The sequence below is a fragment of the Lissotriton vulgaris genome, chromosome 3_1 (genome assembly GCF_964263255.1).
Source record: "Lissotriton vulgaris chromosome 3_1, aLisVul1.2, whole genome shotgun sequence".
In the NCBI taxonomy this organism is placed as follows: Eukaryota; Metazoa; Chordata; class Amphibia; order Caudata; family Salamandridae; genus Lissotriton; species Lissotriton vulgaris.
Window position 1 is genome coordinate 972,161,808 of NC_141689.1, and position 27,375 is coordinate 972,189,182.

The window sequence follows — 27,375 nt, forward strand, 5'->3', positions numbered from 1 at the left end:
AGAGTCTAACAAACAATCAGCCCTCTTTGTTTGCAAATCGATAGAGCTAACAACGCCTATGGTCTCAGGTAATGAAACTAGTGATAGAATACGTGGAGGACGTTTCTTAACAAGTATCCTTCAGGTTGAAGCAGCCAGTGGTGGCAGTGATGCAGCTGCCTCTAATAATTCTTCATATGCAGCCTTATGTAGTAACCTTATTCCAGCTGTGTCCCTTGATGTCCCTCGCAGAGCAGCAAGTTCTCCCCTCCTAAAAGGAAGCGTAAGGAGGATAATTTACAAAAGTGATAGACCTCTGGTTGTTCGAACATCGGCCTCATACACTAACCACACCTGTAAAAAGCTCAATGCGCAGACGCAAGCAGGTTTGGAGGCTCCGTTGATATAAAGGTCATGTATTTGCAGCTGATGGACTGTAGTAATAGTCTCTTTAAAACAGTTGGGGCCATGCTGAGCGACTTCCATAAGGAGATTCAAGGACATTTTAAAACCTTGGAAAACACAATTCATCAACTTATTCCAAAATAGCAGTTGAGCACCTGTTTACCTTGGCCTTTGTAGTGTCCACAAGAATAGTATTTTTTAAAATGTCCCAAAAACACCAGTGGTTTACTCACAGCCTATTGGAAGTGTAAAGTTTTACCAACAGAGGAGGCACATGGCCAGAACAAGCCTGGTTGTGAGTAATAAACACTTCTTTGGTGACTGTGTGGCAATAAACTTCAAACATTTCCCTTTGGTAAATGAACTTTTACAGCGTTTGAGTCACCTTACAAAATTCCTTCATAAAATGTTGGCACACCCACTGGGTTATTTCTATAGGCCTCCTCCCTTGCAATGCAACCTTTATCTGAGCACCACTTAGGGAAGCGAAATTTGTATCCTGCTTTAATCTCAATCGGCAGGATAGATTTCCCCCCCTGGAGTCACTGCAAGACATTGAGGGGCAGATATATGTTAACTGGTGCATCCCCAGGGATGCGCAAGTTAACGTACGTCACAGTGCGCCACAGCTCCGCCACCCATGGTGCGCCGCATTTATAATGCGGCACACCATGGTGCAAAAACGGCACAGATGCGTGACGCATCTGTGCCGGAAATGTGGCGCATTGTTGGAGTTGCGTCGCAAGCGCGACGCAGCTCCAGCAAGGCTCGGGGGTACACCATCTGCACAATGCTGCGTCAAGACCTACGCCAGCTTCAAGCAGGCACAGGGTTTTGACGCAGCATTGCCCTGAAAGTGACTGAGTGAAATCTCATAGATTTCACTCAGCCACTTTCAAGGGGCGTTCCTGCGCAGGAACGCCCCCCCTGCGCAGGAACCCCTCCTTATGGCGCAGTGCTTTACAACATGACGCATCTCCTAGATGCGTCATGTTGTAAATAGGGCGCATTGTTTGCGCCGCAGTTGCGTCAAATAAAGTGACGCAATTGCGGCGCAAAAAGGCGCAAAGGCCTCATAAATTTTCCCCAATGTGTCTGCAGTCAGCTTATATGCTTGCTAGCTCTTCTCCATTACAGTTAAACCTTCCATTGCAATCAGATTTTCCAGTAACAGATAACGTTTTGACAAGTGACATTGTTACATTGTACTCCCAAGGTAACTGTACTTTTAACCAGAAGGGCCTTAGACACGTATCTTGCAACAAAGTTGGTATTGGTGCTAAGTTCCTAAATACAGATTGGTTCTTTGTAGTAAAAACACATGATATAATATTTTTTTTTAATGTTTGAAAGCTTTATTGAAATAAAGAATTAGCAATACAATAAGGTGACAACAGCAGAATAAAATGAGAAGGGGCAATCATAGGAGAATAACATGAAGTCAGCTGATGGCACAATGAGGGAACAAAGCATTTTAAGAGTTTTAAGGGAGGGAAAGGAGGGGAGGGGAAGGGAAAATTAGAACAATGTATAATACAGTTAAGGCTACAATATAAAAGAACAAATTAAGTGATGGCAAATAGAACAGTAAATGCACGATTAACGAATAAATGCACAAGTTAAAAACATTATTAAGGTATGAATAAACAAAGGAAAAAGAGAAACTTTCAACAGTGAAAACTGAAGCATAAACTTACAAGCAGAAGTACAAACGCTCAAGGGGGTTTAAAATTGTCAAGGGTCAATGAAGTATATTTCTTTTTGGTGGAATGATCCAAGTATAAGGTGAGAGGTAACCAATAGAGTTCAACATTTCGAGGGGGTTTGCAGGAGGATGCAAAAGCAACATCCAATCTATGAGAATGACATAGTAAATTCCACCAGGAGGTTATGGAGAGGTTGTTCAAGGATTTCCAATTGGAGGCTATATGTTGGAGTGCAAGTGCTAAAAAAAGGTCAAAAAGACCACATGAATGTGGGGGGAGGTCTAAAGCCTCTGAAAGGCTACCTAAAAAAACCAAAGAGGTAGAAAAGGAAATAGAGAGATTAAAGATTTGAGAGATGCGGGACCACACTTGAAACCAAAAACGATGAACAGAAGGACAGAGAAAGAAAAGATGATAGAGATCAGCCGTGGGAGCATCACAGGTCCAACAGTTGGTTGTAGAAGAAGAGAGAAAACGAGAGAGAGAAAGAGGAGAGAGATAGAGTCTGTGATAGAAGAAGAATAAGGATTGAGTGAGAGATGCAGTGCGAGAGGTCTTCAAGGATTTAGCCCAAAGTTTGTCCCAAAGAGAGGTCGGCCACGAGCAGTTTAAGTCCTTTTCACAAGAGAGTTCCAATTTTGACTTGGGACGATCAGGGTCAGGAGCTGAGAAGTATCGATAAATAAGAGAAGCCTTAGGAATAGTAGAGAGAATGGTGAGTAAAGAGGAAAGGGAGGTGGATAGTTCATCCGAGGATAAAGAGTAGTATCGGTCAAGAACGGTGTCCATGAGAATGTAGTATTTCTTTGCAAACGACGGAGGACAATGAAACTGGGCCTGAAATTGGGGGAAGGAACGAGGAGATGAACTGTCAGAAAGATGATGAACCCATATAATACCTTTTGATCTCCACGAAGCCCAGGCAATAGGTCTATTCCGTATGAGAATGGATGAGTTATACCAAATGGGTGACGTCAAAAAGGATTCACGGGAGACAGAGGCTGTGGAAAGCAAGGGTCGCAAAAGAGAGGAGGTATGTTTAAATAATGGAGGGTTAAGACAAGGAGCCTTGGCAGTAAAGCGTAGCACATCCTGAAAGGAATAGGGAAGCAGTAACTCACGTTCAACCGATAACCATAAAGGGGCAAAAGGGGTCGTATCTTGCGATAACCAACGCGAGGCCTGGCGAAGAGAAAAGGACTTGTGATAAAGACGGAAGTTTGGAAAATTAATCCCCCCATTTGATTTAGATTTACGAAGAGCTGAGAGAGATATACGAGCTTTCTTCTGCTTCCAAAGGAATTTGGATAAAAGAGAGTCAATGCGACGGAAGTAGAGAGCTGGGATATGTACAGGGAGCATGTAGAGTAAATAGATAAAAATCGGAGTAATCATCATTTTAATCGAGTCAAGACGACCCCACCAGGAAAGGTATAGAGGATTCCAGGAAGAGAGAAGCGAATCAATTCTAGAAATGACTGCAGTCATGTTAAGTCGGATAGAAGAGAGGATAGAATTAGAGAAGAGGACGCCAAGATATTTTATTTTCGTACTGTTCCAGGCAAAACCGGTGGAAGCAAAGAAATGTGGAAGGCAGAATTTAGTTATAGGAAGAATTTCCGTCTTATCCGAGTTAATTTTATACCCTGAAGCCTGGGAAAATTTCTCAAATTCATGTAGTAGGGCTGGGACAGAAGTATGTGGATCTGAAATGAATAAAAGGATATCGTCCGCATAAGCCGATAACTTAAGTTGATGCTCACCATATGGGAAACCAGAAATGGAAGGGTTGTTACGAATAGAAGAAATGAAGGGTTCAAGAGCTAAAATAAAAAGAAGAGGGGAGAGAGGACAGCCCTGACGAACACCTCGTTTAAGGGTAAAGGGGGAGGTAAGTTGACCATTAACAAGGACCGAGGCTTTGGGCATAGAATAAATCAAAGAAACGTAGGAAATAAATTTCGGACCAAAACCATGCCATTTCAGTGAAGCCATCAGAAAGAACCAATCAACTCGATCGAAGGCTTTTTCGGCATCAACCGAGATAGCCGCGAGGGGGATAGAGAGAGAGGAAGCCTTGTTGAGAACATTGAGGAGGAGTCTGGAATTGTCTGAGGTGAGGCGGCCCTTAACAAAACCACATTGTTCCTTCCCAATAAGATGAGGCATAAAAAGGTCAAGACGAAGGGCTAATAATTTTGCATAGATTTTATAGTCCACATTGACTAGGGATATTGGTCGATAATTCTTACAGTATTTTGGGTCACGCCCTTCCTTAGGTATGAGGCATATGGTAGCATCCTGAAAGGAGCCTTGAGCCAAACCTGCGGAGCAAAAAGATTGAAAAAGAAAAAGAAGTTTAGGTAAGAGGAGATCAGAGAAGTGTAATAAAATTCAACGGGAAAGCCATCAGGCCCCGGGGTCTTGCCCTTGGTTAGAGAAGATAGCGCTGTGGACAACTCAGAAAGGGTAAAATCAGCTTCAATGTCTGAGAAATTAAGTGAAGAAGCGCCTGGTTTAGGCAAGCCCTCAAAATATGATTGTAGGAGATCTGGGGTAGGGGGATTCTCAGGAGAATATAAAGACTCATAGAAGGACTGAAACTGTTGTAAAATGACTTTATCTGTGTGTAAGAGGACGTTGGAAGGGGAATAGATAGAGTCTATGAGAGTTCTTTCTTTACGTGATTTCAGATAATTAGCAAGCAATTTGCCCGACTTGTTGCGCCCCCCATAATACCGTGCACTACCTCGAAGGAGAAAGGAGGAAGCCGAATCTGTAGTAAGTTTATTAAAAGCAATTTTAGACTGAAGAAGTTCAGAAGGTATTTGAGTTGGAGAGGAGGTATAAAATTGGTGTTCAAGTGATTTGATATGAGCAAGAGCAACCTTACGCTTTTGGAGAAACGTTTTCTTTTTTTGGATACAAAATCAATAATAACAATAAATCCACGGGCCGTGGCCTTGAAGGAGTCCCAAAGAACATGGGGAGAGATATCTGGGTCAGAGTTAAGCTGGAAGAATTCAGAAGTGAAAGAGCGAAAAGAGGAGGAAAAAAGAGGATCTGTAAGTAGAGAAGAGTTAAAACGCCAACGAGAAGATTTAGGAGGTGGAGGAGAAAGATCAAAATCAGTGATAATAGGGGAATGGTCAGAAATAACAATAGGTTCAATAGACGAGGATATAAGATTTCGAGATAAGGAAGAAGAAAGAAAAATATAATCTAAATGGGAAAAAGAGGCATGTGGTGGGGAGAAAAAAGAAAAATCTATAGTGTCTGGGTGTGTGAGCCTCCATGAGTCTACAAGGTGGACCTGTGTGATAGTATCGAGAAACTGTTTATGGGGTTTGTGGGGGGTGAAGCGTACAGAGGATTTGCGGTCTAAAAAGGGGTCAATGATTTGATTACAGTCCCGGCCCAAAAGGAAGGAATCATCTTTATGTTGAATACATTTTGCAGTAATTACGGGCCAAAAAGAGGAATCAAACCTGTAGGACCATAAACATTGAACAAGGTAAGTGGGATAATATTAATAAGCAACTTGACTAGAATCCAACGCCCCTCATCATCCTTGTCTTCAAGAAGTACCTTACATTTGTGACGTTTGTGGATTAAAATAGCAACACCATTCTTTTTATGTGAGGCCGGAGAAAACAAAACATTGCCAACCCACAGTCTTTTAAGTTTCAAGGATTCAACATCTGAAAGATGGGTTTCTTGAATGAGAACAATATCGGGATTATAAGAGGAGAGGTGGGAGAGTACTTTCTGCCGTTTAATAGAATGATTAAATCCTTTCACATTCCAGGAGATAACTTTGAAAATCACAACATAATAAACTGTTCAAAATTGAGAGGTGCAAGAACATACTGTACAAGCAATAAAGCAATCAGTAGCATAGTAAAGGATAAGGTAACCAGAAAAATAGTAGAAGGAAGAATAAGGAAAAGTAGGAGAAAAGGGGGAGAAAGGAAAAGGAATAGGAAAAAAGGAAGAGGAAATAGTGGAGAGAAAGAAATTGGCACTGAGAAAGGTAGAAAGGAAAGAAGAGAGAGAACGCATAGAAGACAGTACACATCCATACGAATGACTGTAGGAAACATACCTGAAGGGAGGGGTACACGAAGGGAAGTGGGGAAGTGGTGATGCTGAACAAGACTGGGAAACTAGGATCAGGAACACAGCCGCGCCGAAACCTCACAGAAGTACAAAGGATAATACATGGTGAAGGGGAAACTGAGACACATCTGTATGGGGAAGGAAAGAGAAACGCACAATGAGATCAGGAACGTATGACATATATTCTAAGCAATATGAGAAAGACCTAAGTAAAACAGGGATCCAACATAATGGAGGTCAATTGAAAAACTGTTCAATGAAGTCAAAGAGCAAAACAGTAGCACATAATAGCTAATACACAAGGAATATAAGAGTATCTATCAGCCAGTAGTAGAAGGTGAGGATTCCATTCCATCGTTGTTGTGTAGAAGAAGGAAATTACGGAGCTCACCAGGTTCTTGAAAGGACCAAGACTTATTCTGGTGCCTGACTCTGAAAGTACATGTGTGGAACAAGCCATATCGGGCCCCTAGAGAACGCAGAGATGGTCGTAGAGCCAGGAATTCCTTGCGTATAGATGCGGTGGCATTAGAAACATCCTGAGATATGTAGATACGTTGACCTTGCCAGGCTAACTGTCTTTTGGCTCTAGCAGCAGAGAGGATGGATAATAGATCTGTGAATTTCAAAAAGAGGATGATAACACCACGAGGCTTAGTAGAGGTGGATGAGCGTGCTCCAAGTCTGTGGGCCCTTTGAATACTGATGGAAGTGGATGGTGGCATGTCCAATAACTTCAGAAGAAAGGAGGTAAAAAAGGTGACTGGATCATCCCCCTCAAGAGTTTCCGGTAAGCCATAAAGGCGTAGGTTGTTCCTCCTATTACGATTTTCCAAATCCTCTGTGTGTCTTTGCAAAGAGAGGACAGTCTTCTCCAGGGACTCAATACGTTGCATGTTGGAGTGGACCTCAGGAAGTTGATGTTCTATGGAGGAGATTCGAGTGTCCATTACTTCCTACTTGTCCTTCAAAAGTTGCATATCTCTGCTCGTGTCCTCAATGAATGGACGCAACGCACGGATCTCATCCAAAATCAAGTCCATAGAAGGTGGAGGAGAAGAGTCAGGTGTAGGAGAGTTCTGCTTCAACCTTTTGATAGACGATGCGGAGGGTGAAGACTTATTTGAGGGAGGATTGCCTGAGGAAGAGCGCTGTGTGGCGGAAGTCGACATCTTGACAGATTGTGAGGAGGCACTGAAGTTGGAAGAACTCACAGGAATTCTCTCAGAGGGATTAAAGACAAACTTGGGTTTGCGCAACCGCACCATAGATGAAATGGAATCAAGAGGAAACACCTGGCAAAGGAATATATATAGAAACTCCGTACAGTGAACAATAGGGACTGCACTCCACCTGAATATCAATGACAAAGGCGCTGAGGCATCGAAAGTATTGAAATGTTCATCCAGAATGAGCCATACAGAGCCTCAAGCGAGTTAGCATACAGCAAGTCAATTGAAAATAATGTTCACTATAACAGCATCAACTATAAAATCCAAGAAAGTATCGAGCAAAAGGTATGAATCCCTCAGAAAAAAGAACGTGCGCATGGCACAGCAACCAATAACGCATGAATAGTCATATAACACTGACCTCGGGACATGTCGCAAACATATATCTGTGTGAAGCAGGAGGTCACAGTCACATTAGTAAGGAGGCGCGTGGCAGGGTGGAGATAATTCGCCAAAAAGAGGAGCTGCGACTTTCAAATCAGTCACGGTAATCCTAAAATGGCGGCTGCAACACCTCAAGGCGAAAGACGCGCCTGAACACAACAAGGGCGGCGAGAGCCATGAAATAACCCCCAACGCTCACCTCCAAAAGCTGTCGGTGTAATGTAGGCACCAAAATGAGGAAAGTCTTCTCAGAAAGCGGAAGGGCATAAGTTCGTCAGAGGAGCCGCTGACGCTGAGGTAGTGCACAAAATGGTGGATCTCTGCATCTCATTCCCGGTCTCCGACTTCAAAACCTCAGGAAAGATCTGAAAAAGGCTCCAGAGGGTACAAACTGCTCACACCATGTTCCGGTTGAGAAATCCGGTGAGTTGCGACAGAAACAGCCCACTTCACCGCCGGGAAGCCAGAAGGAGGTGATACGGCACGGAGGAGCTCTTCACCTAGCCGTCCATCTTGCGCGGCACCCAAGCCATGCCCCCATCATGATATAATATTTTGCCTAGAGACTTGGACAATTGATGATTTTTATATGGATGGCTATCATTTGTATTGTCACCCTGCTATCTCATCATCATCTTGTAGACCAGAAGGGGGTTTATCCATCCCTGTATCTAGTAAAATGCCAGCCATAATTGTTGAAATATGTATTGTATGCCGTGTTTTCAACTATTGTATTTTTCTTTCCAGAAATCAATTCAATTGACCTCTTGCTTGTTAACTTTTATCATCACATCTTTGATAAATGGATAACTGAAGTAATTGATCAGTTAGACAGTGCCTTGATAACATTTATTGCTAACAATTTCCAGCATATTTTAGTCATATGGGTAGGGGATTTTTACACGAGCAGCTGTAGATTTAGCAGCATCCCAGTTTGTGGTTTTGTTGACACAAATGGGTGAAGAATCCACTCACTGTTCACACACCGCCTATTGAGCCTATAAGCGTTAAATGGGCTCTTTAGTAAATATAATCTAGTTTTGATAGTGATTTCCTATCACATATAACACCTTTTACTGGGTATGGAAAGGTGGTATCAGCAATTTTATTTTATTTTCCCAGGACTTGTGTCCAAATGGTCAATTTTAAGATCATTGCCAGTTGTAATAGTGATCACAACCTCCTGCGATCTTTAACTTGGGTAATAAATTAAGTCTTCAATGGATGCTAGAACAATGGAGGAGCTAGTGTATTCAGAAAGCAATGGTATTAGGGTCAAATGGGGTAAAAGAGATCTGCCGCTTTTTCTGAAGGATCTGATAGTAACATTGATTTTATATACAACTGTTTGATTCCTGACGCAGGGCCTATCATTATAAGTGAGAGTTTTTGGTAAGACCAGTCCACCCACATCTCAGTGGATGCAGAGCTATCCGGCAAAAATTCATTATAGCTGAGTAAGAGTAGGATCTCAGACCCTTCTGTAGTAGGGAATCAATGTTTGCACTTTACTAAAACAGACGCTGATAGCCACACTTGCACTTGAAAGTGTTCTTGGATATTTGTATTGATGTTGATACTGGCATAGTGTTAAGGGACTTTCTGCTTCACTCCTACTTGCACATGCACTTTAAAATGTTGCTGATAGTGCTGTGTTGTCGTGTTATTTGTTTCTTATTACTAATATAAAATAATTTAAAAAAAACCACGGGGCATATTATCAAGGGGGTTTATCTCCGCTTTTTTGGCTTTAAAGCCAAGAAAGCGCAGATAAAATTATCTCCCAATTACCTAGCTGTCGCTAACACCAGTTAGCGACAGCTAGTAGGAGATAGCGACCATCTTGGGCCCCACTTTGCATTTCAGTGATATTTATCACTAATGACATGCAAAGTGGGTGTGCCAAGATGTTAGCGACTGAAAACAGTCGCTAACATCGCTATCTCCTATTACCAACTTTTGGAGATATTCGCGCTAAGCGTGAATATCTCCAAAAGCTAACACCTGCCCTGAGCAGTTCTTAGCCATGTTATCCAATGGGAGGTAGATAACGTGGCTAAGAGCATTAGCTCGGTAATGCATGAATATCGCTGACTTTTCAGCGATATTCATGCATTGCGGCGATTTTTATCGCATTTGCGATAAACCTTGGTAATACCAAGGTTTATTTGCGGTAAAAATCACCGCAGCTCAGCGGTAAATTTTTGTCTCTAACCAAGCAATAGTGATAATTATCGCTATTGCTTGGTAATATGCCCCACATGACCAATAAAAAATCATGGAGTATAGCAGTAGTATGCAATCTTATAAATGGTTCAATTCAGTCTGCTAGGCAGTACACAAGCAACTTAAATCGGCTTCAAGTGACAGATGGTGAAGAGGAGAGTGAACCTCTCACTGAGGCTGTCCTGCATGATACCAACTTGATGCACCATTTCTGTGCATTTCATAAGTCAGTCTTAGAAACCCGGAGGGAGGAGGTTAGGGGAACAGTCTGGACTGACCTTGAAGCTGCAGGATGTGTAAGGGATAGCAGAAGTTTTTGGGAAGTTGTGAATAGACACTCCTTTTCAGATAAAGTAGGCTCAGGGATTACTTGTCACATTGCAGCTGATATATGGACACCTTATTTTGAAGGGGGCTTCGACACTGGCTGTGATGGTCTGGAAGGACACCCTAAATCAGGTGAAGTGAAAATCAGTTGTGACACTACCAATACCCTGAGTAAATCCAAGTGCATTAAGGAAGTAACTTCTGTTATCCAGAAAGGTCAACAAGGGAAATCACCAGACCCCGATAGCATCCCAATGGATGTGTTTAAAACCAATTTGCTATATTGGGCTTCGTTAGTTGCAAATGTTTTTATGTGCTGCTATTGAGGGTTCCTTTCCAGAATCCTGAAAGTAATCGATTGTTGTGCCCGGTAACTAGTCAAAATATCGAGTTTTTAATTTTGACTAGACATAATATCGAGTCAAAATTAAGAATAGACATGATATCGACTAGACATAATATAGACTACAAAAATATCGACTAGAAAAAATTAATATTGACTAGAATAGCAATAATATCGAATCGAAAATATAAAATGGACATAATATCGACTAGACAGAATATAGACAACAAAAATATCGAATTTAAGGTAAGTTAATATTAATGTTTAATTTTTGTGTAATATAATTCTGTAGCGGGTTGTGGGTTTATAGGGGAATAGGGTGGGAAGTAATTTAATTATAATTAATGAAATATGTTATTTTATTTATTGGTATTTAGATAGAATTAATTGTTAATTAATTATTAATTGGCAATTAATTAAAATATAATTGGTAATTAATTTTAATTGATTGATTGATAAATATGCTAATGTTATTAATGTTTTTATGTAGTGGGTTCCTGGGCTTATAAGGGAATAGGGTGGGAATTAATTTTATTATAATTAATTAAATATGTAATTTAATTTTTGGGTATTTATTTAGAATTAATTGTTAATTAATTATTAATTGGCAATTAATTAAAATATAAATGGTACTTAAATGTATTTGATTAATTGATAAATATGTTAATTTTAGTAATTTATTTTCTGTAGCAGGTTGTGGGTTTATAGGGGAATATGGTGGGAAGCAATCTATACTACTATTATAAAGGAAGAACTTTGAACCTTTGAGGCGGGTAAACTCGGGAACCACAGCGCCAATCCACACACCCGATACATCGTTGTAATCGTCAGGGTGTGCAGATGGACATAGGCTATATAAAGTTAATAAATATACGTTATTTAAAAAATTTACTGAAAAAAAAAGTAGTCCCTTGGAAGAAGCACCGGCCGCGACGTATGTGCCCGACGTGAGGAGCGTGGAGAGGAGCGGCGTCCAGGAGTGCGAGGAGGACCGGCGGACATGGTGCAGGGAGGAGCGGTGAGGAGCGGCGTACAGGCGGTGAGGAGCGGCGGACAGGCGGGGAGGAGCGGTGAGCGGCGGATGAGATAGGTTATTTATTTATTTATTTAGGAGCGGTGAGCGGCAGAAAAATGAAGCAAAAATGAAAATCGTGAGCAAGAGGAAGCAAACGGAGCATTACAAAAGTGAGCCAAACGGTGCATTACAGGAGGAAAAAGTTACATGTGCAGGTTACAAAAGCGTACATCATGAGCAAGAGGAAGCAAACGGAGCATTACAAAAGTGAGCCAAACGGTGCATTACAGGAGGAAAAGGTTACGTGTGCAGGTTACAAAAGCGTAGAAAGTAAACATAGAGGTATAGGAAGAAAAAGTGACGTGTGCAGGTAGCAAGAGGAAGCAAATGGAGCATTAAAAAAGTGAGACAAACGGTGCATTACAGGGAGAAAAAGTTACATGTGCAGGTTACAAAAGTGTACAAAGTAAACATAGAGGTATAATACTACAATATAAGGAGGAAAGCTCTGGCGGACCCACGGACAACGTCAGGGCGGGCAGGGGCCCTGAAGCCTAATTGCTCCCAGACAACGTCGGGACGGGCTGCTAGTTTAATTATAATTATTTAAATATGTTATTTTAATTATTGGTATTTATTTAGAATTAACCGTAAATTAACGATTAATTTGTAATTAATTAAAATATATTTTGAAATTTAGTGTAATTGATTAATTGATAATTATGTTATTTTTATTAAATTAATTTCGGTAGTGGGTTGTGTTTTTTAGGGTAATAGCTTGAGAAGTAATTTAATTGTAAGTAATTACATTTTTGAATAAAAAATGTATTGAGTTAATTTTTTTAAATACTTTCAAATTGTTAATTATTTTATTTTTAATAGGTAAATATTTACTATTAGTAGGTAATTGTTATTATTAAATCATTTTTATTTGTATTTTCAATTGATTATTTAATATATTTTACACAATTGTAAAATATTTTAATTAATTTGAAATTGGTGTTACTATTTATATTATTTATATTTAAATAAGAAGTATTTACTTGACCGACTGTTGCACTCACTGGAGTTGGAAAAGTAATTTTTATCCCTACGCTATCCAACGTTTTCCCTACTGTTGCACTCACTGGAGTGGGAATAGTAATTGTTACCCTTACGCTATCCAGCGCTTTCCCTACTGTTGCTCTCACTGGAGTGGGAATAGTAATTTTTATCCCTACGCTATCCAACGCTTTCCCTACTGTTGCACTCTCGGGAGTGGTAATAGTAATTTTTACCCCTACGCTATCCAATGTTCTCCTTACTGTTGCACTCTCTGGAGTTGGAATAGTAATTTTTACTCCTACCCTATCCAACGCTCACCCTACTGTTACACTCACTGTCGTTGGAATAGTAATTTAAACCCCTACGCTATCCAACGCTTTCCCTACTGTTGCACTCACTGGAGTGGGAATAGTAATTTTTACCTCTACTCTATCCAACGCTTTCCCTACTGTTGCACTCTCTGGAGTGGTAATAGTAATTTTTACCCCCACGCTATCCAATGTTTTCCCTACTGTTGCACTCGCTGGAGTGGTAATAGTACTTTTTACCCCTATAATATCCAACGCTTTCCCTACTTTTGCACTCTCTGGAGTGGAAATAGTAATTTTTACCCCTACGCTATCCAACGCTTTCCCTACTGTTGCACTCACTGGAGTGGTAATAGTAAATGTTATATTTATCATTTCATTAATTTTAAAATACTTTTAAGACATTTAAAAAAATCGATATTTTGACTATATTTTTTAAAACTATATTTTTGATTCAATATTTTTGTACTTACCTGTTTGTAGATAGTCATTCGATATTTTTGCATTCTATATTTTTTCTTCGATATTTTGGTAATTCTATATTTGTGAATTCGATATTATGTCAGTGATCCAGTGCTGCCGCCAGAAATGCCAGCAGAATGTACTCGCGGCTTAGGGGGTATATGAAACAACATCTATGTGTGAAATAATTCTGAGTCAGCAACATAAGCATGCACTAATTTCTGATGAATAATATAGTTTGAGACTAAATTCAGAAGGCTTAAAATTGACATTAAATGTTTGTTTTTAAAGACTGACATTAATTCAATCCTATGGGGACCCATATACCTGTGCCATACATAATTGTCAGGATACCCTCTATGCTATATATGTTTAGCAGAGATGCCAAATGTATCCTTCAATGGGATTTACAAACTTAAGGTTGGCCACATCAGTATATCACCTCCAATTCATTTTGGATTCTAAGGTCATCTCAAGATAGCAAAATGCACTAACTCTTTCCATTTTAGATTTACTTGGACATCTTTCTATTTTACTTTCAGTTGCCTCATGATCATGAGTTCAACTTTGTCTCATTTGTTTTAATTCCCAAATTGTCCATACATTCTGTGTACCTTTTGACAGTTGGCTGCAGGTCTTTGTTTTTTTAGTCTCTATCACATATTTAACTGTTTCTTTTGCAGTAGTCAGATTTCAGTGATAAAAAAGAACTCCACATTGGCTGCACATTAAACCCGATGGTTGCCGACTCCTGGTATGAATATCTTATGCAATTACGAATATAACAGGAATATGGAAGTGATTAAAGGAGAGGTGCTATCTACAGTACAACACTTTCAAACTTCTTGTGCTGTTGAAAAAGTTGAAAAAATGAAGCTAAAATGTTGTGAAAGGCAGCCACAGAGTGAATAATGCTTGGTTGCGGTTAACGGAATCCATGTACTTTTTATTCATTGATTTCAAGCAGTTATTTTCAATCGTCATTAGTGGGAAACTATTCTACATATGTTCTATATTTGATCATCAAGAAGAGATAACCTAACTTGCAAGTGATCATGGAATTCCAGGCCACTGAGTACAAGAAATATTTGCTGCATAGTCCACTCCTTAGTGATGAATCAGAACTTAACACCGAAAACAACATCACTGTTGAAAAGGCTGAAAAAAAATTATACTTCAGATCACATAAAGCCAGAACTGGAAATGCTAATTTGATGCATGCTGGTGCTATTTCATGTCTTAGGTGCTACATTAAGGCAGTGCTTGGTGTGCATACACATTTTACATTCTGTATTATGAAGTCATGTTTTTGAAGGTGGTAATGTGCGGCAAAAATATCATTGCCTTTATGATGCCTGGCATTTTGTTGTGGTGCTGATGTGTTCCGTTTTTTGGGTCGCTGTTATGCTACTGTGCTGAATTACTGCACTACAGTGTCATTTTGATGTACTGTGGTTCTTGTGTTGTGTTCTCTTTTTACTGGTATTTTGCAGTGATATATTTTTATTTTGTTTTTATGAGGCGTTGGCAATTTTGAGTTAATGTATGTGCTAAAGATGTCAAAAGAAACACTGAGATCCTTTCTGTGCTTGTGCAGTGCAGAAAATGGGTTCTTGTCAGGCCCAAACCTTGGCAAGGACCATACATATTGTCTGAACACAACATCATGTGACCATGTCTTTATGTTGGAGGAAAGCACCATCTACTTATCATCATGATTTCATTACAACATCATTTGGCAAAAACACTATTTAAGAACAACATCACAGGACAAGCTTAATTTCCATCAAGAATGTATTAAGTCAATGCATATAGGGGGCACATTTCGATATTGGTCAGACAGCCTCTGACCCACACCGTCTCGGACTCGGGACCAACCGAAAGGCGGTCTGCCGTTCTGACCGCTGGATTATGATCAAATTAAATCAAATCAGGTGTTTGTTAAGCGCGACTACTCACCTGTAAGGGTCTCAAGGCGCTGGGGGGCGTGTAGGGGGGGTGCGCAGGTTCTAGTCCATCAAGAAGGGGGTCTGTCGAAGAGTCAGGTTTTGAGGTTTCTTGCGAGGATGGGGAGCGATGTTATCTGTCTGAGGTGGAGCGGAAGGTCATTCCAGGCACTGGCTGCGCGGAAGGAGAAGGAGCGGCCTCTGGCTCTGGTCTTTCTGGTGTAGGGGACCACGACGTAGGAGAGATGGGCTGATCATAGGGTCCTTTGTAGTGTGCGTGGAATTTGAGTCGGCTGTTCAGGTATGCTGGTCCGGTGTCTTGGAGGGCCTTGTGAGCGTGGGTTAACATCTTGAAGGTGACTCTAGCTTTGATGGAGAGCCAGTGGAGAGTGAGCAGGTGCTGGGAGATGTGGCAGTGGCTTGACAGGTTGAGGACCAGTCTTGCAGCGGCGTTTTGGATGTTATGTAGCTTGCGAGTGAGGTTTTTTTTTATTCCGGGATAGAGTGTGTTGCCGTAGTCGATCCTGCTGGTGACCAGGGTGTGAGTGATGGTCTTTCTGTGTTCGAGGGGGATCCATTTGAAGGTCTTACGTAGGAGGCGGAGGGTATGGAAGCAGGAGGATGAGAAGGAGTTGATCTGGCGGTCCATTTTGAGCTCTGTGTCCAGGATGATTCCCAGGTTGCGTGCGTGGTCCGTGGGGGTGGGCGGGCTTCCGAGGGCGGGGGGCCACCAGGTGTTGTTCCAGGCGTCTGGGTTCGGGCCCATGATGAGTACTTCCATTTTGTTTGTGTTTAGTTGTAGGCAGCTGTTTTTCATCCATTTGGCTTCCATGCCTTCTCGAAAATTGTGTCTGGCGGTGTTGGGTTGGTTGGATAGGGAGAGGATGTGTTGGGTGTCTTCTGCGTATGACACAATGTTGAGTCTGTACGTTCTGATGATGGGGGAGCGGAGCCATGTAGATGTGGAAGAGTGTAGGGCTGAGGGAGGACCCTGGGGGACTCTGCAGGTGGCAGGTGTAGGGCCTGAGAGGAAAGGGGGGAGTCTGACCCGCTGCGTTCTGCCGGAGAAGAAGGAGCCGATCCAGTCGAGGGCCTTATCTTGGATCCCTGCATCGTAGAGTCTGTGTATTAGGGTGCGGTGAGAGGCTGTATCGAACGCCTCTGAGAGGTCCAGGAGGATGAGGGCTGCTGTTCCTCCTTTGTCCAGTAAGGAACAGATGTCGTCTATTGCCGCAAGGAGGGCGGTTTCCAGACTTGTTTTTTTCTGAAGCCGGATTGGGAGGAGTCGAGGTATTTGTGCTCTTTGATAAATGTGGCGAGTTGGCTGTTGATGGCTTTCTCAATGCCTTTCGCTGGGAACGGGAGCAGGGAGATGGGTCTGTAGTTTGTGAGGTCGGTGGGTTCCGCTGAGGGTTTCTTCAGGAGGGGCTTGATCTCAGTGTGTTTCCAGTCATCAGGGAATGAGGCGGTTACCAGGGAGCGGTTGCAGAGCATTGATGCGATGGTGTTGGCGGCACTGTTGAAAATGTGGTGGGTGGGGGCAGAGGTCCGTGGGGGCCCCGGCGTGTATTGACTTCATCATCTTCAGAGAGCCTTCGGTGGTGAGGGCTGTCCGTTTGTCGATCGCTGGCTTCAGGGTATCAGGGGGGATTGGTGAGGGTTCAGTGTTTTGGTTGTCTTCGTCGAAGTTGTCGTAGATGCTCTTGATTTTGTGGTGGAAAAAGGTGCTGAGTTTGTCGCAGAGGTCTTGTGAGGGAGGGATGTCGGTGAACTCGCTGGTGGATTGGGAGAACTCCTTGATGATGTTGAAGAGTTCTTTGCTGTTGTGTGCATGAGTGGAGATTCTGTGTTCAATCGCTTTTTTCCTTGTTTTTCTGATGAGTTGGTGGTGGGTATTGGAGGCGGCTCAGAAGTTGTTGTGGGATTCTGTGGATTTGGTGTTCATCCAGGCCTTTTCAAGGCTGTAGCAAGTGCATCTGGACTCTCGAAGTTCGGTGGTGAACCATCTAGCTTTCTTGGCGTGGGTGTTGTTGTTTTTCTTGAGGGGGGCTATGGTGTTGGCTCTGTCGGAGATCCATCTGTGCAGGGTTCGGGCTGCAGTGTTGGCATCGTCGTTTTCCGCGAAGGTTGGGGTGGAGTTGCTGAGTGATGAGGTTAGCTGGTCGTTGGTGATTCTGGTCCAGTTTCTTCGTGGGAGCAGGTGCTGGCGTCTGTGGATGGTGGGTGTTCCGAAGGTGAAGTGGACGCATTGATGGTCAGTCCATGGGAGATCGGTGGTGTGGCTGAAGGTGATGGAATTTCCTGTTGTGAAGAGGGGGTCGAGGGTGAGTCCTGCTGAGTGGGTGGGTTCAGTCACAATCTGGCAGAGTTCAAAGTTGTGGAGGTTGTCCAAGAGGGATGAGGTGCTGGGGTCCAGTTGGTTGTCGTGGTGGAAGTTGAGGTCTCCCCGTAGGGTGTAGTTGGTGGACGCGATGGCATGCGGGGAGATGATGTCCATGATGGAGTTGGCAAAAATCCACAGGGTGCAGGGGGTCGGTAGATGAGGGTTCCACGGAGGGTGGAGATAGGGCTGGCCAGTATCTTGAAGTGAAGGTGTTCCATCAGGTCTGTGGGCTCATCGGGGAGTGTGCTTAGGCGGAGGGTGGATTTAAGGATGTTGGCGATTCCTCCTCCAGGGTGGGTGGGATGGTCCTTCCTGGAGATCTTGTATCCATACCATCTTGTATCTTGTACGATGCGACCGTACACTGTTCGTAACCGGCTGTAACACAATCTCCTATGGGGAAATGGACGTGTGTGTGCAAAACCCTGCACCCTGTCGCAGGCACCACATGGTGCCAGACACACAGTGCAGGGTGTTAGAGGGGGGCACCTTAGGTAAACCCTCTGCCAACAACTGTAGGCTGTAGGGGCAAGAGGGCCCTGCCAGGGGCCTTCAATGTCACTATCCGACAGCCTCTCTATGTCAGAAAGGCTGGCACAGAAAGGCTGTCCGAACCCGACATCGTAATCCAGACAGCGGACATGCCATCCATAGGGGGATACGTTGCGGTTCCGACTGACGGAAATACTCGGTCGGAACGGAGTCAGAATGACTGGCCAGTATACGTTCCGACGGCGAACATTGAAATTGGACGGTTGGACCGTAAACCGACTGAGTCAGTTGCAAGGGCTCCGACATTGTAACGAGCCCCATAATGTACAAATCCCAATGCCAGGCACGGCCCGTGCCGGGCGTTATACTTGGGCAGTGACGTCAGGCAGGTGAGGGTTAGGGTGGGGGGTTGTAAAATGCGGGATATGGGCCATTAGAGGTAAGTACCGAAAACAAAAAACGAATTTCGTTGCCCACGCTGCATCGCCAAATGTGAAGCAGCGTGGGCAACGATTTTTTTTTTTTTTTGGTACTTACCTCTAATGGTCCATATCCCGCATTTTACAACCCCCCACCCTGACCCTCGCCTGCCTGACGTCACTGCCCCAATATAACGCCTGGCACGGGCCGTGCCTGCCCAATGGTTGTATCATTTCATTGACATTTAACAAGAAAAGATTGTGAATACACTTGAGATTCCCTTACTTCATTCTGTTTTGACAAATTGCTAACACCATTTGGAATTGTATAGTGTTATATGTATTATACCTTGTAAATACAATTACCATTTGAGCACTGCATCGTCTGCACTATACTCACTTATATCACATTGCACTGTATATGTGTTGACTTAACATATGCTTGACAGACATTACGTTTGACCTGGGCTGTTGTTCTCAAATAGATTCCTACAACTCAGGGACGAGGTTCCCCTTTCTGAATGAGTCCCTTGTGACATTGTGTTTAGAAAATATGTATTGACCCCTATCCAGTGGGCATGCAGGGTTGTCCTTTACCTTCCTGAGGGTATGTAACTGTTACCACGCATCTTTTAGCACGAAATACTGTTACAACAAAACTATTACCACGCAGGACCCTTTACAACGAATACCTTTACAACGCATTACACTACAACGCAGATACTATTACAACGCATACCATTACAACGTAAGTATAGGTAAGTTTATCTTTTTTAAAAACATTTATTAGGGGTATTGGGTTTGGGTTTTGGGGTACAGGGGTATTTTTAGGTTTCAGGGTTGGGTTTGGGTTTTGGGGTACAGGGGTATTTTTAGGTTTCAGGGCTGGGTTTGGGTTTTGGGGTACAGGGGTATTTTTAGGTTTCAGGGTTGGGTTTGGGTTTTGGGGTACAGGGGTATTTTTAGGTTTCAGGGTTGGGTTTGGGTTTTGGGGTACAGGGGTATTTTTAACATATATATTTACACATATTAAATAAACATTAATATAATTAATTAAAATATTTAATAATAAAATATTTAATAATTAATTAAAATATTTAAATAATTATTAATTACATTATTTAAAAATATTATATACTTACCTATACTTACGTTGTAATGGTATGCGTTGTAATAGTATCTGCGTTGTAGTGTAATGCGTTGTAAAGGTATTCGTTGTAAAAGGTCCTGCGTTGTAAAAAATGCGTGGTAATGGTATGCGTGCTAACATCATATATCCTTCCTGAGATACGGCATAGAGCCTTCTCTGTGGTTTTGGGCTGACTGGTGTCTCTTAAATAGTTAAAGAAATGGAGAAGTGGCATGTTAACAGCTTAGAGAGAGGTAAATGGTTGCTTGTCACTAGAACATTAAAGCAATGTACTGCACTTTGCTGGGTATGAAGCAGCATTTCTGAGCATCATTGGAGCAGCACAGCACAATAACATAACACAAAGCAAAATAAACACAATGGCGCTCAACTCAACACACCAAAACAATTAAAATAGAGCACAACACAAAAACCATGCCACAATATATCAGAATGCAAATATGTAATTTTGTAACACAATAGCACAAAAACATAACAACCCATCGCCATGGCAAAATGCATCATGGTAACACAAAACAACACTCAAATACAGCAACACATGCTAAATTACACACCAGACTTTGTGACCATTTTCTAATTTGTGAACCAACTTATTACAGGGAGTCGCAGAACAACCTTCCTACATAAAAAGTTATCATGCTCGTCGCAGTTTGTGACCTGTGAGACTAGCTATAGTCACAGGGATGGTGACCTGCAGGAAACAGCACACCATCATCACTGTTATTGCATTCCAAAATAGAAACCCTTTGTTTTGTTTTAAAGCAGCCTGAGTTCCTTAAAGGAAACAGGGTCGCATTTAAAAAAGTCCTCCATTTTGGAAAACCGCACTGATAGCTAGCAGTGGTCTCTGGATCACTGTCTACGCCCCATCAAGTCACCCCCACCCCCCAATATGGCTGAGATACCCGCCACCCCCTCTCAACACAATCCCCAAATGAGGGAAACCGGAAACAGTTGTTGAAGTTTTTGGAAGTGGGAGGGAGTGACCCTCCCGGCCGTATTTATTAAAACAAAAAATTAAAACATTTAAACATTAATGTACAATTTCATACCACACTGCGATGTTTGGCTAACCTTAACAGATTCTCTAATACAGAGGTTCTCCTAGCCGATCTAACATCCTACAAAACATTTACTTGAAATATTGAAATTGTACATCCTAACGTTTAAGGGCCAACGGCAAGGTCGTAACCGGTGTCAAGATCCCTAACCAGACATACCCCGCCCACTTGGGAGGGGCGACAGCACTGAGGCGTACTCACGTGCAACTACTACAATTTCCCTTGTCTTGACGGGGGCACTTATGAACTCGACGCCATTTAAAGGTCGTTCGAAGACTCGTGTGAGGTATCTAGAAGGTATCGTAGACCTCCCCCCAACCCCACACAACTTACCGCATCTGCCGTCGCAGATGGCCCTGGCCCCGGGAAATTCCCCTGGAGGGGGCTGTAACCCCTCCTACACAGGAAGGGGCCTTGACCGCCTTTCCTCTTCTTCCGGCGACCCATCCTTAGAAGGGACCGCCTCCCCGTTGAGAGGCCAAAGGCCACCTCCCCCGAGCGTTCCCATCCGTGTTGGGTGACGCCCACTCATAGGGATCTTCCAATTAGTGCTCACCGATCATGACCTTACCGCCTACCGACTGAAATAAATACGACAAGTGCTAACTAAACGAAACTACATTGGCCACTATGACCGAAAAACCTGTGTCTAAATGGACTTTAAATCCGACATTCTCTTTAATCATCAACTTGTAACATTACACCAATCTTTATTACACATCAAATATCAACATAACACCAAAACAACCTGAAAACGAAATAGATTAACTGATCAACTTTCTTAAAACAACTAGCTGTCCTCAGGGGCTGGTGGGTGGGTCAAAATTGGCTCTTCGTTCCGTCTCGAGCTCACGTGCAGCGGGGAGGTGCAGCTTCAGAGCACAGGAACAAGAGGATGTCTTCTGGTCTTGCGTCTCTTTTTATCCATCTTCAGGGCGGGCGTAAACCCGCCCCTGCCTGCCCCGAGGGCGTGGCCGGCGGCGTCCGTGTCTAGGCCAGCCCACTCAAGGGCGGGAAAAAGCGCGCCCCGGCTACGCCGCTTCGGGCATACCAGCCGAGACGCGCCTCCCGCCCAAAAATGGCTTCCCGGGGGGATCGAGGCACTCTGCCATACGTTCGGGGGGACCGAGTGGTCGCCCCTTTCCATATGGCTGAGATACCCGCCACCCCCTCTCAACACAATCCCCAAATGAGGGAAACCGGAAACAGTTGTTGAAGTTTTTGGAAGTGGGAGGGAGTGACCCTCCCGGCCGTATTTATTAAAACAAAAAATTAAAACATTTAAACATTAATGTACAATTTCATACCACACTGCGATGTTTGGCTAACCTTAACAGATTCTCTAATACAGAGGTTCTCCTAGCCGATCTAACATCCTACAAAACATTTACTTGAAATATTGAAATTGTACATCCTAACGTTTAAGGGCCAACGGCAAGGTCGTAACCGGTGTCAAGATCCCTAACCAGACATACCCCGCCCACTTGGGAGGGGCGACAGCACTGAGGCGTACTCACGTGCAACTACTACAATTTCCCTTGTCTTGACGGGGGCACTTATGAACTCGACGCCATTTAAAGGTCGTTCGAAGACTCGTGTGAGGTATCTAGAAGGTATCGTAGACCTCCCCCCAACCCCACACAACTTACCGCATCTGCCGTCGCAGATGGCCCTGGCCCCGGGAAATTCCCCTGGAGGGGGCTGTAACCCCTCCTACACAGGAAGGGGCCTTGACCGCCTTTCCTCTTCTTCCGGCGACCCATCCTTAGAAGGGACCGCCTCCCCGTTGAGGGGCCAAAGGCCACCTCCCCCGAGCGTTCCCATCCGTGTTGGGTGACGCCCACTCATAGTGATCTTCCAATTAGTGCTCACCGATCATGACCTTACCGCCACAGGCCGGATAGTTGACCGGCTATCCGGACCCCCCAAAAAACTCCTACCTAAAGGTCATGTTTCAAAGATTTCAACCATGCTAAGAGGTCCCCTAAGAACAACTCATTCCCCACCCAAGACAAATGCACACCATCCCCCGAATACATCCTGTCATCATTAATACAGCTATGAGAAATAGAATGCAATGTCCTGGAACGGAACAACCTATTCACTTTATTGTTAAGTTTTCTAACAGAGTGATTCAAAGCAGGTATAGAGATAGCCCCCCGCCACACCTTTCGTGGAATCAAATGGGACCATGCAATTGTGCACCCCGGAACTCTCCTTGCCAACCAACTTACAGTGGAAAGCATTGCCTCCAGGAGTAGTCGTCTACCGATGGTGACCAAATCATTGCCCCCAACATGCACTATTACTATAGACGGCGGTGACCTTGTCCGCCCTAACAAACCCTCAAAGAATGCTTGAAACTGGTCAATACAGAGACCGCCCCTTCCGTAGAAGGACATCCTGTACCCGTATTCCCCAGCTACGTGAATCATGTCACCTGCTTTGAATACGTCCGCGGCACGCCTCACGTATGAGTGGCCCACGACCCACACCTCCTTTTCCACAGCCGGTGATGTCTGACCGCTGGCCCGGTGTAGGGTCGACTGCATAGTCCGCCCCGCCTCGTAGGCTTGCGTAACTGAAACCAAACAAAAAACAAGAAGCGTGAGTACAAAGTACATAGTTACAGCTTCACAACATGTGCAACCGCACATATCTTTTATAACAATTGGAGGACCAACGCCCCATTCGTTTCACTTGCTCAACATCAAGACCCCTTGCTGTAGCTTCCGTAGCAGCCCCTATCCGAAAGGAATGGGTCCCAAATTCGCCCGGGTTCAAGCCCGCAGCGGCAACTGACATCGCAAGCACCCGCTGAAACTGAAATTTCGTCAGTGGGGTGGCGTCCGCGTGTCTTAACAACGTCCCCCCCCATGATGCCACCCTTCGTGCTAGGTAATCCTCTAAACACTTTACCGGACATATGGAGGACCCAGGAATCCTGCGTACGACGACGCAGTCACCCATCCCATCTTGGTCAGTCTTAGACCTAACAAAGGAGACAGTCATCGTTTCTCCCCTGATCTGAACATGTTCCCGGCACAAACCCCCCGCCACATCCAGTTTGTTCCTTGCAACTAGTTCGCTTACTCGCATTGCTCCGTGAAATGCTAGCGTAAACGCGGCTCGGAACAGCACTGCCTCAAACTGAGATGAACATGTGGCAGGAAGTGTAGCCAACAACTGGGACAATCTATCCAAACCTATCGGGCGCCTGACATCTACTCTGCGACCCTCAAGGCGTTGCCACCCACGCAGCGCTTTCTGTACAACGAAAGACGCTGTTGGGTCCTGGATAGCGTGTGCTCTGGCAATAAAGGAAATGGCAGCACGATGCCTCTGGGCCGTAGCCACCGATTTCCCAGCCTTACGTAAGGACATCAGGAAATTCACCACCCATTCCTCATGCCCCCAAAGTTGCTCTCTATCACTCCCCAAAAAGGCTAAATAGGCCCGAAACGCCCCTTCATATGCCATCCTCGTCCTTGGTGCTAGACTCTCTCCCACGAGGTGACGAAGTTCGGGGCACCGAGAGACCAGAGAGCTTCGGTAAAGGGTGCCGGCTCCGGGTCCGCTGAGGGAAGGAAACCCGAAAAGGCCTGCATTTGAAAACGAGACAGTGCGTCAGCTGCCTGATTCATCACCCCTGGCACATGTTTTGCTCTGAATAGTACGTTCAATTGCATACATAGTAACACAATTTCTTTAAGCAGTCTTAAGATCAGTTTACAACGTGCTGCCTGACTATTGATGCACTCGACCACGGTCATATTGTCCGACCAAAATATGACCGAGTGATTTTTGAACCCATCGGGCCATGTTCTCAAGGCCACCAAGATGGGAAACAGTTCGAGGAAAGCAATATTACTCGTCAGACCCCTCTCATGCCACCAAGTCGGCCATCTTTGTGCCGACCATTTCGTGCCGAAAATGGCGCCAAAACCTATGCTTCCCGCAGAATCTGTCCATAGCCCCAGCTCCTCAGAAGACACGGCTGGTTTATTCCAGACGATTCTACCATTGAAATCCGCCAAGAATGCTAACCAAATACGCATGTCCTGGCGGATCTCGGCCGATAGTCTTGTGCGATGATGGCCTTCTTTAAGGCCGACCATCGCTTGGGCAATTGAACGGGAAAAGGGGCGGGCCATTGGTATTACCCTCAGGGCAAAATTCAACTGTCCCACCACCTGCTGTAATTGTTGCAGCGTAACTTTTGATGCATTTATACACAGTTGCAGCGCAGCCCTGAACTTCAACACTTTCTCGGCTGGCAAACGGAAACACCCCTCAATGGAGTCCAACTCGATCCCCAGAAACTCGAGGCAAGTCGTAGGACCCACTGTTTTACCCGGCGCCAATGGCACACCTAACTGTTTCATCAATACACAAAATTCGGCCAAGGCCCGGCCACATTCAAGACCCCCATCTGCCCCAAGGAATAAGAAATCATCGAGGTAGTGCATTACATCTTGGAAACCCGTTTTCCTTGTGAAAACCCATTGAAGAAAAGTACTGAATTTCTCAAAATAAGCACAGGATATAGAACACCCCATTGGCATACACCTATCCATGTAATAACAACCCTGAAACATGAAACCTAGGAGACGCTGGTCGTCTGGGTGTACCGGGAGCAATCGGAACGCTGACTCGATATCTGATTTCGCCATCAGCGCCCCGGGCCCCAGGCGATTCAAAATGGCTACGGCCTCATCGAAGGATGCGTACCGCACCGAACAAACTTCTGGATCGATTGCCTCATTTACGGAAAGACCTCGTGGGGCTGATAAGTTATGAATTAATCGGAACTCTCCAGGGTCTTTCTTGGGGACCACCCCTAAGGGAGAACAAACAAAATTCTGCACTGGGGGTAGACTAAACGGGCCAGCGACCCGACCTCGAGTCACCTCTTTTCGGATCTTATCCCGTACTACGGTTGTATGCTGTAAGACAGAAAGTTGGTTTTTGCACTTATCCACACCCTGAAAGTCCCCTACCGGGATGCGGAAACCATACGAAAAACCGTTTCGCAGCACCCCAGCAGAAGTACGATCCGGGTAATCACTGAGCCAAGGGATCATTGCCAGGGTATCAATGGGAGTGGGTAAAGGCGCCCCTCGGACTATATTAGACCTGTTTGGCACCTCCTCTCCCCCCGTTATCACCCGTTCTGGCTCTGCACGAGGTCTCAGGATGGGACGACCCACAACTACTACATTCATGCTTGAATTTACACGATCCCTGTGGTCTCGTACATTTTCCTCTGTTGTAATTAAAACAGAAACCCTTCCTTCCGGTATTGCCGGTAGGTTTCGAGTGATCCTCGGCCCCCGAACCTGATCGAAAGGGCGTCCCCGCATATTGTCGGGAGGATTCACCCACATTACTTCCTACCAACGGCATTTTTAACATCCCCGACTCCTTCATTTTATCCCAGGTCAAGGCATCATAACAATCCCAGGTTAAACTTGCATTATGCTCCTTTTCCTTTCTGAACATATTATCGTAACAAAACCAATGATTACCCTGGTGCGATGTCGAGTACCCCATGATTCGTGATTGGTAGATTGGGAACTCGGAAAGCAACTCAGGCCTACGTTCCCCCAGGATTGATGTAAAGATTCCCCAGGCATTGCCCCAATTGGCGATATTCTCATTCACTTTAAAGGCGGCCATCTTTGCGCGCCAAACACTCGGATGCATGAGGTCCTTCTGACTCTTTACATGCTCCACCTCATAATGATCCACAAGTAACGAAAAAATGTTCACATACTCCCCCGCCCAAATCTTCTCCTTAATTGCCAAAGGGACATGTTGCCCCAACTTTTCTCTCCGAGAGGGTGTTGACTCATCCCTCGCGATCGGCAATGGCCGCTTACCTGCACCTGACGCTGCCTCTGTGGTCGCAACCGTCCCTGGTGTCTTGTCCCCCACTGCAGCCGGCACTGGCACCTTGGCTGCTTCCCGTTTCTCACGCAATTGCTTAAACAGCTCCTGCGCTTCGACAGCCGTGGCGCCCTCGTTACCTTTTCCCAACCACGCTGCCAATTGTGCTGCCAACTCGGGCGGCATATCATCCTCGGACACGGGGGTGATCGGATTCCCCTCCTCTGGCACGGGAGTTGGAGCCTCGAGCGGAGCACTGGGACCGGGGATCTCCTCTCCCATTGCCCCCCTCCTAGGCCTCTTGTTTTTTCCCCCCGGGACTGCTCCCACCAAAGGACGTTTCGGACCCCTTTCCTCATTCTTGTCCACCCGCTTCTTTAGCTCGGACATCTCCTTCATGATAAAACGCAGCATCTGATCGGTATTCATGCGCTTTTCAACCTTCTTCGGCATTCTCCAACAAAGTAACTGAAAAACAAACAAGA